This window comes from Rana temporaria, chromosome 1 (assembly GCF_905171775.1).
Source record: "Rana temporaria chromosome 1, aRanTem1.1, whole genome shotgun sequence".
Lineage (NCBI taxonomy): Eukaryota > Metazoa > Chordata > Amphibia > Anura > Ranidae > Rana > Rana temporaria.
Window position 1 is genome coordinate 366637013 of NC_053489.1, and position 16168 is coordinate 366653180.

Genomic DNA, 16168 nt, shown 5'->3' on the forward strand with positions numbered 1-16168 from the left:
ATCTTTGACAAGAAAAGGAGAGGGGAATTATGCTTGCAACAGGTTGACCAAGTATGGGTATCTACCACCAACCTAAAAGGATCACTAAAGACAATTTTTTTTTTTAAATAACAAACATGTTATACTTACCTCCACTTAGGGTGACCACATTTCCATACAGCCATTCAGGGACACCCCTCCAGCAAGCACCGGTTAGTGATGTCACAAGGAGGCAGTGCCACCACATGACCCCGCCCCTTACCTATTTAAGCAATTGTTTCATGTATGTTAGCCCAACATTGCAGCTGCAGGCGGCCTACTGTACCTGATTCCTACACTAACCTACCTGACCACTACACTGACCTTCCTGACCACTACACTGACCTTCCTGACCACTACACTAACCTAACTGATTGCTGCATTGAAATACCTGACCACTACACTAAGTTACCCGATTCCTACACTGATCAACTTGATCCCTATACTGACCACTACACTGATCAACCTGATTCCTACACTGATCAGCCTGATCCCTACACTGGCCACTACACTTATCAATCTGATCCCTATACTGACCACTACACTGACTAACCTGATCCCTATGCTGACCTACCCTCAGCTCTGAGGGGCTCATGCTGGGACATGTAGTCTTTCATTGGGAGGATGAGTTAAGTGGCAGTGCTTGGGAAGGGATGGGATCACTGACTCTCTTTTGCTGTCACCTGTTATTCAGTGTCCACTTGGGAGGGGAGAGGGGCTTGGTAAAGGGGGTGGGTGAGAGAGAAAAGGGGTGGGGAAAGAGAGAAGAGGGATGGGATAGATAGAGGGGTGGGAGAGAGAGAGGAGGGTTGGGAAAGAGAGAGGGGGAATGGGTGAGAGAGACAGAGAGATATGAGGTGGTAGAGAGAGAAGGTGGGAGAGAGAGAGGTGGTTGAGAGAGGTGGTTGAGAGAGAGGGGGTGGGAGAGGGGGATGGGTGGGTGAGAGAGAGAGAGGGGGATGGGTGAGAGAGAGAGAGAGGGGAATGGGTGGGTGAAAGAGAGGGGGATGGGTGGGTGAGAGAGAGGGGGATGGAAGAGAGAGAGAGGGGGGTGGGAGAGAGAGAGAAAGAGAGAGAGGGGGATGGAAGAGAGGAAGAGAGAGGGGTGGAAGAGAGAGAGAGGGTGGAAGAGAGAGAGAGGGGGGTTGGAAGAGAGAGAGAGGGGTGGAAGAGAGAGAGGGGGTGGGAGAGAGAGAGAGGGCGAGAGGTTGGAAGAGAAATAGGTGAAAGAGAGAGAGGGGGTGGTGGAAGAGAGAGAGGGGTGAGAGAGAGAGAGGGGTGAGAGAGAGGGGGGTGGAAGAGAGAGGGGGTGGAGAAGAGAGGGGGTGGAGAAGAGAGAGAGGGGGTGGAAGAGAGAGAGGGGGTGGAAGAGAGAGAGGGGGTGGAAAGAGAGAGGGGGATGGGAGAGAGGGAGAGGAGAGGGGGTGGAAGAGAGAGGGGGTGGAAGAGAGAGGGGGGGTGGGAGAGAGAGAGGGAGAGAGGTTGGAAGAGAAAGAGGGGAAAGAGAGAGAGAGGGGCGAGAGAGAGAGAGGGGTGAGAGAGAGAGGGGGGGTGAGAGAGAGAGGGGGGGGTGGAAGAGAGAGGGGGGTGGAAGAGAGAGAGGGGGTGAAAGAGAGAGAGGGGGTGGAAGAGAGGGGGTGGAAGAGAGAGAGAGAGGGGTGGAAGAGAGAGAGGGGTGGGAGAGAGAGAGGGGGTGGGAGAGAGAGAGAGGGAGAGAGGTTGGAAGAGAAAGAGGGGAAAGAGAGAGAGGGGGGTGGGAGAGAGAGGGGCGAGAGAGAGAGAGGGGTGAGAGAGAGAGGGGGGTGAGAGAGAGAGGGGGGGTGGAAGAGAGAGGGGGGTGGAAGAGAGAGAGGGGGTGAAAGAGAGAGAGGGGGTGGAAGAGAGGGGGTGGAAGAGAGAGAGAGAGGGGTGGAAGAGAGAGAGGGGGTGGGAGAGAGAGAGGGGGTGGGGGAGAGAGAGAGAGGGAGAGAGGTTGGAAGAGAAAGAGGTGAAAGAGAGAGGGGGGGTTGGAAGAGAAAGAGAGGGGGTGAGAGAGAGGGGGTGGAAGAGAGAGGGGGGTGGAGAAGAGAGGGGGTGGAAGAGAGAGAGAGGGGGTGGGAGAGAGAGAGGGAGAGAGGTTGGAAGAGAAAGAGTTGAAAGAGAGAGAGGGGGGTGGAAGAGAGAGAGAGAGGGGTGAGAGAGAGGGGGTGGAAGAGAGAGAGGGGGGTGGAAGAGAGAGAGGGGGTGGGAGAGAGAGAGGGGGGTGGGAGAGAGAGAGGGAGAGAGGTTGGAAGAGAAAGAGGTGAAAGAGAGAGAGGGGGTGGAAGAGAGAGAGGGGATGAGAGAGAGGGGGTGGAGAAGAGAGAGAGGGGGGTGGAGAAGAGAGAGAGGGGGTGGAAGAGAGAGGGGTGGAAGAGAGAGAGGGGGTGGAAGAGAGAGAGGGGGTGGAGAAGAGAGGGGGTGGGAGAGAGAGAGGGAGAGAGGTTGGAAGAGAAAGAGGTGAAAGAGAGAGAGGGGGTGAAAGAGAGAGAGAGAGAGAGAGGGGGTGAGAGAGAGAGGGGGTGAGAGAGAGGGGGTGGAAGAGAGAGAGGGGGTGGAAGAGAGAGAGGGGTGGAGGAGAGAGAGAGGGAGAGAGGTTGGAAGAGAAAGAGGTGAAAGAGAGAGAGAGAGGGGGGTGGAAGAGAGAGAGGGGAGTGGAAGAGAGAGGGGGTGGAAGAGAGAGAGGGGGTGGAAGAGAGAGAGGGGGTGGGAGAGAGAGAGGGAGAGAGGTTGGAAGAGAAAGAGGTGATAGAGAGAGAGGGGGGTGAAAGAGAGAGAGAGAGAGAGGGGGTGAGAGAGAGAGGGGGTGAGAGAGAGGGGGTGGAAGAGAGAGAGGGGGTGGAAGAGAGAGAGGGGTGGAGGAGAGGGAGAGAGGTTGGAAGAGAAAGAGGTGAAAGAGAGAGAGAGAGGGGGTGGAAGAGAGAGAGGGGGTGGAAGAGAGAGAGAGGGGGTGGAAGAGAGAGAGGGGGTGGAAGAGAGAGAGGGGGTGGGAGAGAGAGAGGGAGAGAGGTTGGAAGAGAAAGAGGTGAAAGAGAGAGAGAGGGGGTGGAAGAGAGAGAGGGGGGTGGAGAAGAGAGAGAGGGGGGTGAGAGAGAGGGGGGGTGGAAGAGAGAGAGAGAGGGGGGTGAGAGAGAGGGGGGTGGAAGAGAGAGAGAGGGGGTGGAGAAGAGAGGGGGTGGAAGAGAGAGAGGGGGTGGAAGAGAGAGAGGGAGGGGGGGTGGGAGAGAGAGAGAGGGGGGGGGAGAGAGAGAGAGGGGGGAGAGAGAGAGGGGGTGGAAGAGAGAGAGAGAGAGAGGGGGGTGAGAGAGAGGGGGTGGAAGAGAGAGAGAGGGGGTGGAGAAGAGAGGGGGTGGAAGAGAGAGAGGGGGTGGAAGAGAGAGAGGGAGGGGGGTGGGAGAGAGAGAGGGGGGGAGAGAGAGAGGGGGTGGAAGAGAGAGAGGGGGTGGAGAAGAGAGGGGGTGGAAGAGAGAGAGGGGGTGGAGAAGAGAGGGGGTGGAAGAGAGAGAGAGGGGGTGGGAGAGAGAGAGAGAGGGGGTGAGAGAGAGAGAGACAGAAGGGTGGATGAGAGAGAGGGGGGGGGTGGAAGAGAGAGAGAAATTGACCCCCTAAGCTGGGCTGCAGTCCTTCCTGTACCCCCCTGTCTGTGGTAGTAGGTGTGTGTGATGCACCTACCTCCCGCCCATCCTCGTCCTCTGGGCCCTCGGTCAGCCTACTGTCACAGCTGGAAGCCGACGTTGGAGAAGGTGTGCAGGCTCTGGGACTGTCTGGGAGGTGCCGGGGATGCTGCGCTCACTGCTGCTCAGGTCAGAGTGGATGTGAGGTCTTCTCCCTCCCGCGCTGTTCCTTCTAGTCAGCCTCCTGCTGCTCACCGGGGCCGCCACTCTCTGTTGCTCTGTTCTCAGATGCTGTCGACTGCCCTGGCCTGCACCCCCCCACCACCGGACCAGCGAGACTGTGCCTCTCTGGTATGATAAGGGGGCGGCCTCGGAGCTCAGCTGCGTTGGCCCCCAGGAGCAGTAGCGCGGAGGAGGAAGAAGTGAAATCCTCCCGCGCTTTGAACACTTCAGCCGTGATGTCACTGGTTGCTACACGCCAGGCGGCTCTAGCAACCAGTGGCCAGGATTAAAGTAAGGTGTTGCCAGAGACAGCGGTACCGCGGCTCAGTCCATCCCGACCCCTGACTCATGATTGTTTCCAGTTTGTTTCATTCCGGGACGCTGTATAGTCCCGGAATGAAGGTGGCCGGGAACTGGGACACAGAGGGCAATTACGGGATAGTCCCGGGCAAACCGGGACACGTGGGCACCCTACCTCCACTGTGCAGCTCGTTTTGCACAGAGTGGCCCCGAACCTAGTCTTCTGGGCTCCCCCCCGCAAGAACTCAATACCATGCTCGCTGTATCACTCGGCCCTGCCACCCGGCACGCCACGTCATTGGATGTGATTGACAACAATGCAAGCCAATGGCTGCGCTGCTTTCAATCAACCAATGAACGAGCCGGGAAGACGGCCGAGAAGCCTGCACATTCACGGCGCGGGACTTTGGAGGGGTCGGGTAAGTAAACGGTAGGGGCTGGGGGGCCACTAATACTCAGATGTTTTTTCACCTTAATGCATAGAATGCATTAAGGTGAAAAAACTTTTACCTTTACAACCCCTTTAAGATGGCTTGCCCCGCAAAGAAACTGGCACCCAAGTTCATCAGTCCTTTCCCAGTAAAACAGAAATTAAACAAGGTCTCCTATGAATTTGCCTTACCGGAGTCGTTGAAGATTCACTCAGTCTTTCACGTATCCTTGCTGAAACCTGCAGGACCCGACCCGTTCCCAGACAGGGGATCAGGACCACCAGAGGCTGTAATCATTGACGGTGATGAGGAGTTCGAGGTGGAGGCCGTCTTGGACTGCCGAAGAAGACTGAACCAGCTTCAATTCCTGATCAAGTGGAAGGAGTACGGTCTGGAGGAGAACTCCTGGGAACCCCAACAGAACATCCACGCCCGAGAGTTAATCCAGGCATTTTTTTGCAGTCACCCCCAGAAAAGAGCTCTCTTGGGCACCCGGGAGTTGCCCTTAAAGCGGAGTTCCGGCCACAATTTTAAAAATAAAAACTTTTTAAATATGAAAACCCCTGTAATACACAAGCTTAATGTATTCTACTACAGTTAGTCTGTAAAATAAGGTCCGTTTTGTTAGGTTGTTACAGCATTTAGACACTTTATAAAACAGAAATTGACTGGGGCCATCTTAAGTGTGGGCATCATGAAGCCAGACTGTATGACTTCCTGGATTTCAGCCTTGCAGTTCTCACACAAGCTCAGTGTTGCACAAGCAATGTAATGGTTTCAGATCAGGTTTCAATAGCAACGGGAGTGTCAGGGGAAGTTACCGCCCCTTATCTATGCAAACCTCCCCTCCCCTCCTCCCCTCCTCCTTCCAGGACCCAGTAAATATACGAAATAATTTGTTCCTGTGCAGATATATCTACATAACAAGATGATATATATCTCTTGTTATATATGTGGTGTGTATACATATACCAGACAAGTGCACTGTCAATAAATTCATTTTGTTTAGTTCCGTTTCGCATTAGCCGTTATTTCGTATTTTGTGCCCGAAACTCAATTCAGATTCGTACGCTCATAATGGGCACAGCAGGAGTACAGCCACAGGAAGTCAGTACAGAACAGGGATGGTGGGAACCCTTCATGAGGGGTTCCCACCATCCCTGTGCTGAGTTCCCAGGTCTGTACACCCGCTGTGCTCATTATGAGGGGTTCCCACCATCCCTGTGCTGCATCAGCCCCGGCACCCCACATCGGCCCCGTCACCCCGCATCGGCCCCTGACAGCACCCCGCATCGACCCCCGGCACCCCGCTCAGGCACCCCGCATCGGCTCAGGCACCCCGCATCGGCTCAGGCACCCCGCATCGGCTCCGGCACCCCGCATCGGCCCCCGACACAGCACCACACATCAGCCCCCCGCATCGGCTCCGGCACCACACATCAGCCCCCCGCATCGGCTCCGGCAACCCGCATCGGCCCTGGCACAGCACACTACATCGGCCCCGGCACCCTGCATCGGCCCCAGCACAGCACACCGCATCGGCCCCAGCACATCTCATTGCCCCCTGCCAAATTGCATCACATCGCACCAGCACATTGCATTGCCCCCCCACCAAATAACATTGCCCCCCCCCCAAAATCGCATCGCCCCCAACAAATTGCATAACATCGCACCAGCACACAGCATCGCCCACCACCAAATCGCATCGCCCCTCGCCAAGTCGCATCGCCCCAGCACATTGCATCAACCCAACACAGGGCATTGCCCCCCGCCAAATCGCATAGCCCGCATTGCACCAGCACATTGCAATGCCCCCCCACCAAATCACATCACCCCAGCACATTGCATCGCCCCTCGCCAAGTCGCACCGCCCCAGCACATTGCATTAACCCAACACAGGGCATTGCCCCCCGCCAAATCGCATAGCCCCCATCGCACCAGCACATTGCAATGCCCCCCCACCAAATCACATTGCCCCCACCAAATCGCATCACCCCAGCACATTGCATCGCCCCTCGCCAAGTCGCACCGCCCCAGCACATTGCATCAACCCAACACAGGGCATTGCCCCCCGCCAAATCGCATAGCCCGCATCGCACCAGCACATTGCAATGCCCCCCCACCAAATCACATCACCCCAGCACATTGCATCGCCCCTCGCCAAGTCGCACCGCCCCAGCACATTGCATCAACCCAACACAGGGCATTGCCCCCCGCCAAATCGCATAGCCCCCATCGCACCAGCACATTGCAATACCCCCCACCAAATCACCGCGCCCCCCACCAAATTGCATAACATCGCACCAGAACATAGCATCGCCTGCCATCACATCGCCCCATCACATTGCATCACCCCCCCACCAAATCTCATCACCCCAGCACATTGCATCGCCCCTCGCCAAGTCACATCGCTCTAGCACATTGCATCAACCCAACACAGGGCATTGCCCCCCGCCAAATCGCATAGCCCCCAGTACATTGCAACGCTTCCACCAAATCGCATCACCCCCAGCACATGGATGCGCTTTACGGGCACAGTGAAGCAGCGTTGGGCACAGTGGATGCGTTTGATGGGCACAGTTAGGCAGCGTTTGGCACAGTGGATGCGTTTGATGGGCACAGTTAGGCAGTGGATGCGTTTGATGGGCACAGTTAGGTAGCGTTTGGCACAGTGGATGCGTTTGATGGGCACAGTTAGGCAGTGGATGCGTTTGATGGGCACAGTTAGGTAGCGTTTGGCACAGTGGATGCGTTTGATGGGCACAGTTAGGCAGTGGATGCGTTTGATGGGCACAGTTAGGTAGCGTTTGGCACAGTGGATGCGTTTGATGGGCACAGTTAGGCAGTGGATGCGTTTGATGGGCACAGTTAGGTAGCGTTTGGCACAGTGGATGCGTTTGATGGGCACAGTTAGGCAGTGGATGCGTTTGATGGGCACAGTTAGGCAGCGTTTGGCACAGTGGATACGTTTGATGGGCACAGTTAGGTAGCGTTTGGCACAGTGGATGCGTTTGATGGGCACAGTTAGGCAGTGGATGCGTTTGATGGGCACAGTTAGGCAGCGTTTGGCACAGTGGATACGTTTGATGGGCACAGTTAGGCAGCGTTTGGCACAGTGGTTGCATTTGATGGCCCAAGTGAGAGTTTCATGGCACAGTGAGGCAGCCGTTTCATAGCACAGTGGCTGTGTGAGCTGGGTGCTTTCTCACACACACTACACCCCTCGTCGTCGTTCTCCCCCCCCCTCCGCCGAGTACATAACTATTGCGGTGGGCGGGGCTGTTAACCATGTCTCCGCCTGCCTCCGCCCGCCCGCTCTGCTCTATCTCCCAACACTGTCCCCCGCCGAGTACATAATTAGTGCTGCGGTGGGCGGGGATGTTAACGATGTCTCCGCCTCCGCCCGCCCCGCACCGCTCTATCTGCCGACACTAACACTCGTCCCGCCCGCCGAATACATAATTAGTGAGGTGGGCGGGGCTGTAAACCATGTCTCAGCCTCCGCCCGCCCGCCCGAACGCTCGAGTTTTTTTTTTTACTGCGGCTGAAGTCCCGCGATACTTCTGCCTCCTGGGCTCGATAACAAGCATCTCCCCAGGAGGCATAGCAGCGCTGAATCCGCCGCGGCGGGAGAAATAAACTTATCGGCAGAGCACAGTGAGTTTTTAAAAAAAAAAAAAAAAACATGCCAAATCTATTTAAGGGGGCAGTATTAAAAGGGATGGTTCAAAGTTGTAAAATAGGGTGGAACTCCGCTTTAAGGGGGCACTGTCAGGGACGTACTGGGCACTTCAGAAGGCGTGTGCCTATACGTATACGTGCATCGCGGACTTCGCGCACAGATGTGCGCATGCGCGTGCATTAGACACGCTTTGGCGCCCAAAGGCCTATAAAAGAAGCTCCGGAGATGTTTCTCCTTGTGGTTTGATCTGCTTCTGTTCCTTGAGTTCCTGTGCCTGTATCCCGTTCCTGTGTTTGACCTGGCTTCCTGACCACGCTTCTGTCTCCAATCCTGACCTCGGCTTGTTTGACCCTGCTCAGTTACCTACCTGTTACCAAGTCCCAGCCTGGACTTTGACTACTCTCTGCCTGCCACTTATGATGTTTACTAGGGATGAGCCGAACACCCCCGTGTTCGGTTCGCACCAGAACCTTCGAACGGACCTAACGTTCACGTGAACGTATCGAACCCCATGGGACTCGAACGTTCGAATTCAAAAGTGCTCATTTTAAAGCCCAATATACAAGTTATTGTCGGAAAACTGGTTTGGAGACCCGGGTCTTGCCCCAGGGAACATGTATCAATGGAAAAAAAAGTTTTAAAAACTGTCTTTTTTTCTGGAGCAGCGATTTTAATGATGCTTAAAGTGAAACAAAAAAATGAAAAATTCCTTTAAATATCGTACCTGCTGGGTGTCTATAGTAGTGGTACGTGTTTAGAACTGTCCCTGCACAAAATAAGATTACTATAAGAAAAAAAGTCATTTAAGACTGCTTGCGGTTTTAATGTAATGTTTGGTCCCTACAATATGGATGAAAATCACTAAGAAAAATAGCATGGGTTTCCCCCCCCCCCCTCCCCCAGGTCATTACAAGCCCCTTTGGCCCTGTATACTTTGAACAGTAGTATACAGGCGGTGCAAACAAGACAGGGACTGTAGGTTTGTTGTTAAGTAGAATCTGTTTGTAATTTTCAACTGGTACTTCTTTAAAGGGTAGCTTCAGCCATAAAATCTTTTTTTAAGCTTTTCTGAAAACAGAGAAGGGTTATCACCCCTGTAACATCTGTTTTGCTGTCTGCGTGCATATGTTCAGAAGATTGCAGTTTCTGTCCCAAAGACAAATGATTTTTTGAAAAAAAAAATGTCGTGAAACAAGGATTGTGATTTGTGATAAAGCATCAGTGGACAGGAGACACCTTTTACAGAATAGAATTTCCCTTCCTAGGGGTAAATTTCCTCTCACTTCCTGTCGTCTCCTTCCGTTTGCATGTAGGAGTCGTTTGTAAGTTGGATGTTTGAAAGTAGGGGCCTGACGTATATACTCTGCAGAAATTTGGGCCCTAGGTGTTGGTGTTGCCACAATACTGTAAGCCCTCACAGTTAGTCTTGGTGGGCGCTGGAACGCCCTGCTGTGAAATATTAGATCAAGAATTGTAATTACACGCCCCTGTTGAACAGGGGCAGAAAAATTGGGCCTTAGGCACTGGTGCTGGTGCCACAACACTGCAACCCCTCACAGATACTCTTGTTGGAGCACAGTAATGAGCCCGCTGCAAAGCATAGCATAAAAAATTGTAATTACACGCCCCTGTTAAACAGGGGCAGAAAAATTGGGCCTTAGCCACTGGTGCTGGTGCCACAACACTGCAACCCCTCACAGATACTGTAATTGGAGCGCAGCAAAGAGCCACATGCAAAGTATTGCATCAAAAATTGTTATTACACGCCCCTGTTAAACAGGGGCAGAAAAATTGGGCCTTAGGCACTGGTGGCGGTGCCCAGAACCGACGATGTTCTTACTAGCTATCAGCAAGATCATTGAGGAGGAAAAGGATATTCAGTCAGCATAACAGGATAGTCACTCAGCATTAGCATAGGCAGTCTCCAAGGGATCTGACACTTCCAAAAAATAATTCAGTTACATCAGCATCAGGTGCTTGGTAGCTGGTGTTGATCCAAGCCTGATTCATTTTTATGAAGGTCAGTCGATCGACAGAGTCGGTGGAGAGGCGCACCCTGTAATCGGTCACAAAGCCTCCAGCAGCACTGAATGTGCGTTCTGAAAGAACGCTGGATGCAGGACAAGCCAGCAGCTCAATTGCGTACTGTGCAAGCTCTGGCCAGTGATCCATCCTCAAGACCCAGTAAGCCAGAGGATTTTCAGTGGGGAAGGTGTCCAAGTCTGATCTTGCCCCTAGGTATTCCCGCACCATGTAAACCAGATGCTGGCGATCGTTGCTGGAACTGGTCATACCTTGGGGCTGCGGACTAAAACATTGTCTGAACGCATCGGTCAGATGGTCACCTTCTCCACCGCTCCTTCTGTGACTCACCGAAGCCTCAGCAACACGTTGTCCAGCAGTCAGGACCAGGATTTGGTAATTCCCCAGTGTCAGGGACTTACCTCCCAAAATCGTCAGCCCAGCATTGGGCTGAGACAACTGCGTGCATCAGTGGGACGTGCGCGTGCGTCAGCGGCGCGCGCGCGTGCACGTGCGCAGCGGGAGCGCGCGCATGCACGTGAACCCTCCTTGGCGCCAAATCGCCTTTAAAAGCTCAGTCCTTGCTTCCTGCAAGTTGCTGTCTGATCTGCAGTCCCTGATTGAACTTGAACCTGAGAACCTGTTTACCTGATTGAACTTGCAAGTGCAGAGAAGAGCAACCAAACTGATAAGAGGCATGGAGGAGCTCAGCTATGAGGAAAGATTAGAAGAACTAAATCTATTCACTCTTGAGAAGAGGAGAATTAGGGGGGATATGATCAACATGTACAAATATATAAGAGGTCCATACAGTGAACTTGGTGTTGAGTTATTCACTTTACGGTCATCACTGAGGACAAGGGGGCACTCTTTACGTCTAGAGGAAAAGAGATTTCACCTCCAAATACGGAAAGGTTTTTTCACAGTAAGAGCTGTGAAAATGTGGAACAGACTCCCTCCAGAGGTGGTTCTGGCCAGATCAGTAGATTGCTTTAAGAAAGGTCTGGATTCTTTCCTAAATGTACAGAATATAACTGAGTACTAAGATTTGTAGGTAAAGTTGATCCAGGGTAAATCCGATTGCCTCTCGGGGGATCAGGAAGGAATTTTTTCCCCTGCTGTAGCAAATTGGATCATGCTCCGCTGGGGTTTTTTGCCTTCCTCTGGATCAACTGTGGGTATGAAGTTGGGTGTATAGGATTTTACTGTGTTTTTTTATTTTGTTTTTTGTGGTTGAACTGGATGGACTTGTGTCTTTTTTCAACCTGACTAACTAACTAACTAACTAACTTCTGATTGAACTTTGTGACCCGGCTTGTTTGACCATCCGTATCTCTCCGATCCTGACCCGGCTTCCCTTGACTACCTCTTCTGATTGATCTACCGTTGCCAGACCTTCCTGCTTGTACCCTGATTACTCTTCTGCCTGCTGCATTTGATTACCTGAACCATCTGTTGTGACCCGGCTTACCTGACTCTGCTTCCGTCTGCTGTCATTAACCTAATCATCTCCCAGTCTACTACAGTGAACCTTCACCTTCCATTAGGGTCGCTGACCCTCGTCCCTGATTTCAGCAGTTCCAGTCTACCCTTCCAGAGGAAGTCAGCACCTGCTTCACCTACCCAGCACGCCGGCACTCCTACCCCGCCAGGCTCCTGAGTCTGCTGTTCCCAATCCGGCAGCTCACGAGCCGGAGCTGTAAGAGAGGCCTCCTCCTACCATCGGGCTCTGGCTACCAGGTACGTGATACATAACACCCAGGTTCTGGGAACGCGTTGCACAGACCTTTCTGCAAGGCCTCCCGAAGATGTTTCATCTTCTGCTCCCTCTGCGATGGCAAGATAAGCTCTGCAACTTTACTCTTGTAACGTGGATCAAGGAGAGTTGCCAGCCAGTAATGATCCCTCTCCTTGATACCACAAATACGTGGATCCTTACGCATGCTTTGCAGGATCAGGGAGGCCATGCAGCATAGGTTTGCTGAGGCATTCGGGGCACAGTCCTCTGGGTCACTGAGGACGACAGGATCCGCAGCCACCTCAACCCAGCCACGTAAAAGTCTATGGGTTCCTTGGGACTGTAAATGATCCCTTGAAGACTGCTGATGCTGATGCTGAGTGGTAGGCTCCACCTCCATGCTGATGATACAATCATCCTCCTCCTCCTCGTCCTCTTCCTGTGTGCTATGCGGGCATGCAGGACCACTGTCTGGATAAAGGGGGCCTTGAGAGGTAAGGAAGTCCTCCGCTTCCTCCCTCTGTTCTGCCTCAAGGGCCCTGTCCATTATTCCACGTAGCGTGTGCTCCAACATTTGAATATGAGGGACAGTCTCACTGATGCATGCACTGTCACTGCTCACCATCCTTGTGGCCTCCTCAAATGGTGACAGGACAGTGCATGCATCCCTGATCAAGGCCCACTGGCGTGGGGAAAAAAAACAAGCTCCCCTGACACAGTTCTGCTGCCATATTGCCACATATTGCGTGTGCACCCGCTGCAGCATGGCCAGTAGAGTTCCATCTGGTGGGCATGTCACAGATTAGGCGGTTCTTGGGCAGGTTGTATTCCCTTTGGAGGTCTGTCAGCCGAGCAGTGGAATTATATGACCTTCGGAAATGCACACAGACTTTCCTGGCCTGCTTCAGGACATCCTGTAATCCCGGGTACCTGTCCAAGAACCGCTGCACCACCAAATTCAGAACATGGGGCACATGGGTCAGTTGTCCCTGTCGCAGGGCAGAGAGGAGGTTGGTGCCATTGTCGCTAACCACGATTCCTGGCTTAAGCTGGCGTGGCGTCAACCACCTCTGAGCCTGCCTCTGCAGAGCTGACAGAACCTCTGCCCCAGTGTGGCTCCTGTCTCCCAAGCACACCAGCTCTAGCACCGCATGGCATCTCTTTGCCTGCATTCCTGCATAGCCCCTCATATGCCTACGGAGCACGGCTGGTTTCGAGGACACATCAGCACAGGAAGAGGCCACAGAGGAAGAAGAAGAGAAGGGGGTGGAGGAGAGGGGTGTGTCACAACCAGTAGTAGTGTTTTGGAGGCGTGGTGGCGGAACAACCTCCAACACTACTGTACCTTGCCCTGCGTCCTTCCCAGCTGCCAGTAGAGTCACCCAATGCGCCGTGAAAGAGAGGTAACGTCCCTGTCCATGCCTGCTGGACCATGAGTCAGCGGTAATATGCACCTTACCACTGACCGCCCTGTCCAGCGAGGCATGTACATTGCCTTCCACATGGCGGTAGAGAGCCGGAATCGCCTTCTGTGAGAAAAAGTGGCGTTTGGGAACTTGCCACTGAGGTACCGCACATTCCTCAAACTCATGGAAGGGGGCAGAATCTACCAACTGAAAAGGCAGCTGTCAGGGACTTACCTCCCAAAGTCGTCAGCCCAGCATTGGGCTGAGACAACGGCGTGCATCAGCGGGACGTGCGTGTGCGTCAGCGGCGCGTGCACGTGCGCAGCGGGAGGACGCGCGTGCACGTGAACCCTCCTTGGCGCAAAAACGCCTTTAAAAGCTCAGTCTTTGCTTCCTGCAAGTTGCTGTCTGATCTGCAGTCCCTGATTGAACTTGAACCTGAGAACCTGCTTACCTGATTGAACTTCTGATTGAACTTTGTGACCCGGCTTGTTTGACCATCCGTATCTCTCCGATCCTGACCCCGGCTTCCATTGACTACCACTCCTACCCCGCCAGGCTCCTGAGTCTGCTGTTCCCAATCCGGCAGCTCACGAGCCGGAGCTGTAAGAGAGGCCTCCTCCTACCATCGGGCTCTGGCTACCAGGTACGTGATACATAACAGCAGCAGTTGAAGTGCTAGCAATTTCGCTAAGCTAGCATTCAACCGCTGGGCATGTGGATGGCTGGGAGAGTACTTCTTTCGGCTCTGCATCAGCTGGGGCAGGGAAATTTGGCTGGTACAATCTGACATCGGTGTACCGATAGTAGATTGCCCGCCTGTACTACTAGGTTGTGACACACCTAATTCTACACCTTCAGTCCTATCAGTGCAGGCTTCAGAGAGGACTGAGGGTATAGTGGAGTTGGAGATCCCAGCTGATGAGGGGCAAGGGGAGTTCCGCTTTGTTCTTTGGTGTGGGTCTTTCAGGTATGCTTGCCAACGAACTGCATGGCAGGTCGACATATGTCTGGTCAAGCATGTGGTGCCCAAGCGGTTGATGTTTTGTCCATGCGAGATACGCTTGAGACATATGTTGCAAATAGCAACTGTGAGGGTTCTGATGCACATGTCTCAAAAAAGGCCCACACCAAAGAACTCCTCCTCTCTCCTATCAGGCACCCACGTAGAGTCAGTGACCTCATCATCCCCTCTCTCATCATCACTGTCGAATACCTGGCAGTATGCTGCAGCTGGGGGAACATGACTGCCAGATTGCTGTCCCTCTTGGGCACCCCCTCTCTCTGGGCTCACATTACTGCCTTCCTCTATCTGTGTTCCATCATCGGAGCCTTCAAAACGCTGCGCATCTTCATGCAGCATGTACCCAACACTGTGTTGAAACAGTTCAGGGGACTCCTCAGGAGGACATGGTGGGACTAGGGAAGGAGTAAGTGATGCCATTGAGCAGAGGGAAGAGGACGTCTTGGCAGCTAATTTGCCAGACAATGTACCCTGAGCCTGGGTGAGAGAGGATGAGGACGAGGATGAGGATGGCTTGGTCATCCACTCTACCAATTTGTCTGCATGTTGAGGCTCAACACGGTCAGCTCCCGAAAAGAAGGATGAGCGTGTGCAACGGCCACGTGCTAAAGAGGATGCACCATGTCCACCACCAGCACTGTTGCCTCTAGATGCAGAGCCTGCTTGCCCTTGTGACTCTCTGCCTCTCTTTGTTGTCCTTCCAGACATTATAATGGCCTGCAGAGTACAAAGTCAGTACACACACCTCGTAGCTTTAGGTGCAAACTGCAGAGGACACGTGCAGTACACACCAAGTGGGTTTAGGTGCAAAGTAATTAGCACACTTGCACTATACAAGAAATGGGTTTAGGTGCAAAGTAATGAACACACTTGCACTATAAATCAAATGGGTTTAGGTGTAAAGTAATTAGCACACTTGCACTATAAACCAAGTGGGTTTAGGTGGAAAGTAATTAGTACACTTGCACTATGCACCAAGTGGGTTTAGTTGCAAATGAATGAGCAGCACACTTGCACTATCCACCAAGTGGATTTAGTTGCACTGAGCACACGGGCAATACAACACGTGAGAACACTGCAGCTAGCACAATCACAAAGTAATGAGCAGCACACTAGCACTATGCAACAAGTGGGTGTAGTTGCAAATGAATGAGCAGCACACATGCACTATCCACCAAGTGGGTTTAGTTGCAAAGGAATGAGCAGCACACTTGCACTATCCACCAAGTGGGTTTAGTTGCACTGAGCACACGGGCAATACAACACGTGAGAACACTGCAGCTAGCACAATCACAAAGTAATGAGCAGCACACTAGCACTATGCAACAAGTGGGTGTAATTGCAAATGAATGAACAGCACACTTGCACTATCCACCAAGTGGGTTTAGTTGCACTGAGCACACGGGCAATACAACACGTGAGAACACTGCAGCTAGCACAATCAACTGCCTGACAGATTAGGAAGGACTAATCTAACTTAACTATACAGTGTATAAATATATGTACAACTCCTGGGATGTATGTATATCCTCTACACACTGTAAATTTAACTAACTAGCCTGCCTGCTCTATCTAGCTAGAAAAAAAGACAATCTCTCTCTCTCTCTGTCTGATCTTTAACCAGTGCTGGAACACACTACACGAGGCCGCCCAGCAGGCGGCCTTTTATAGTGTGGGGCGTGTGCTAAAGCCC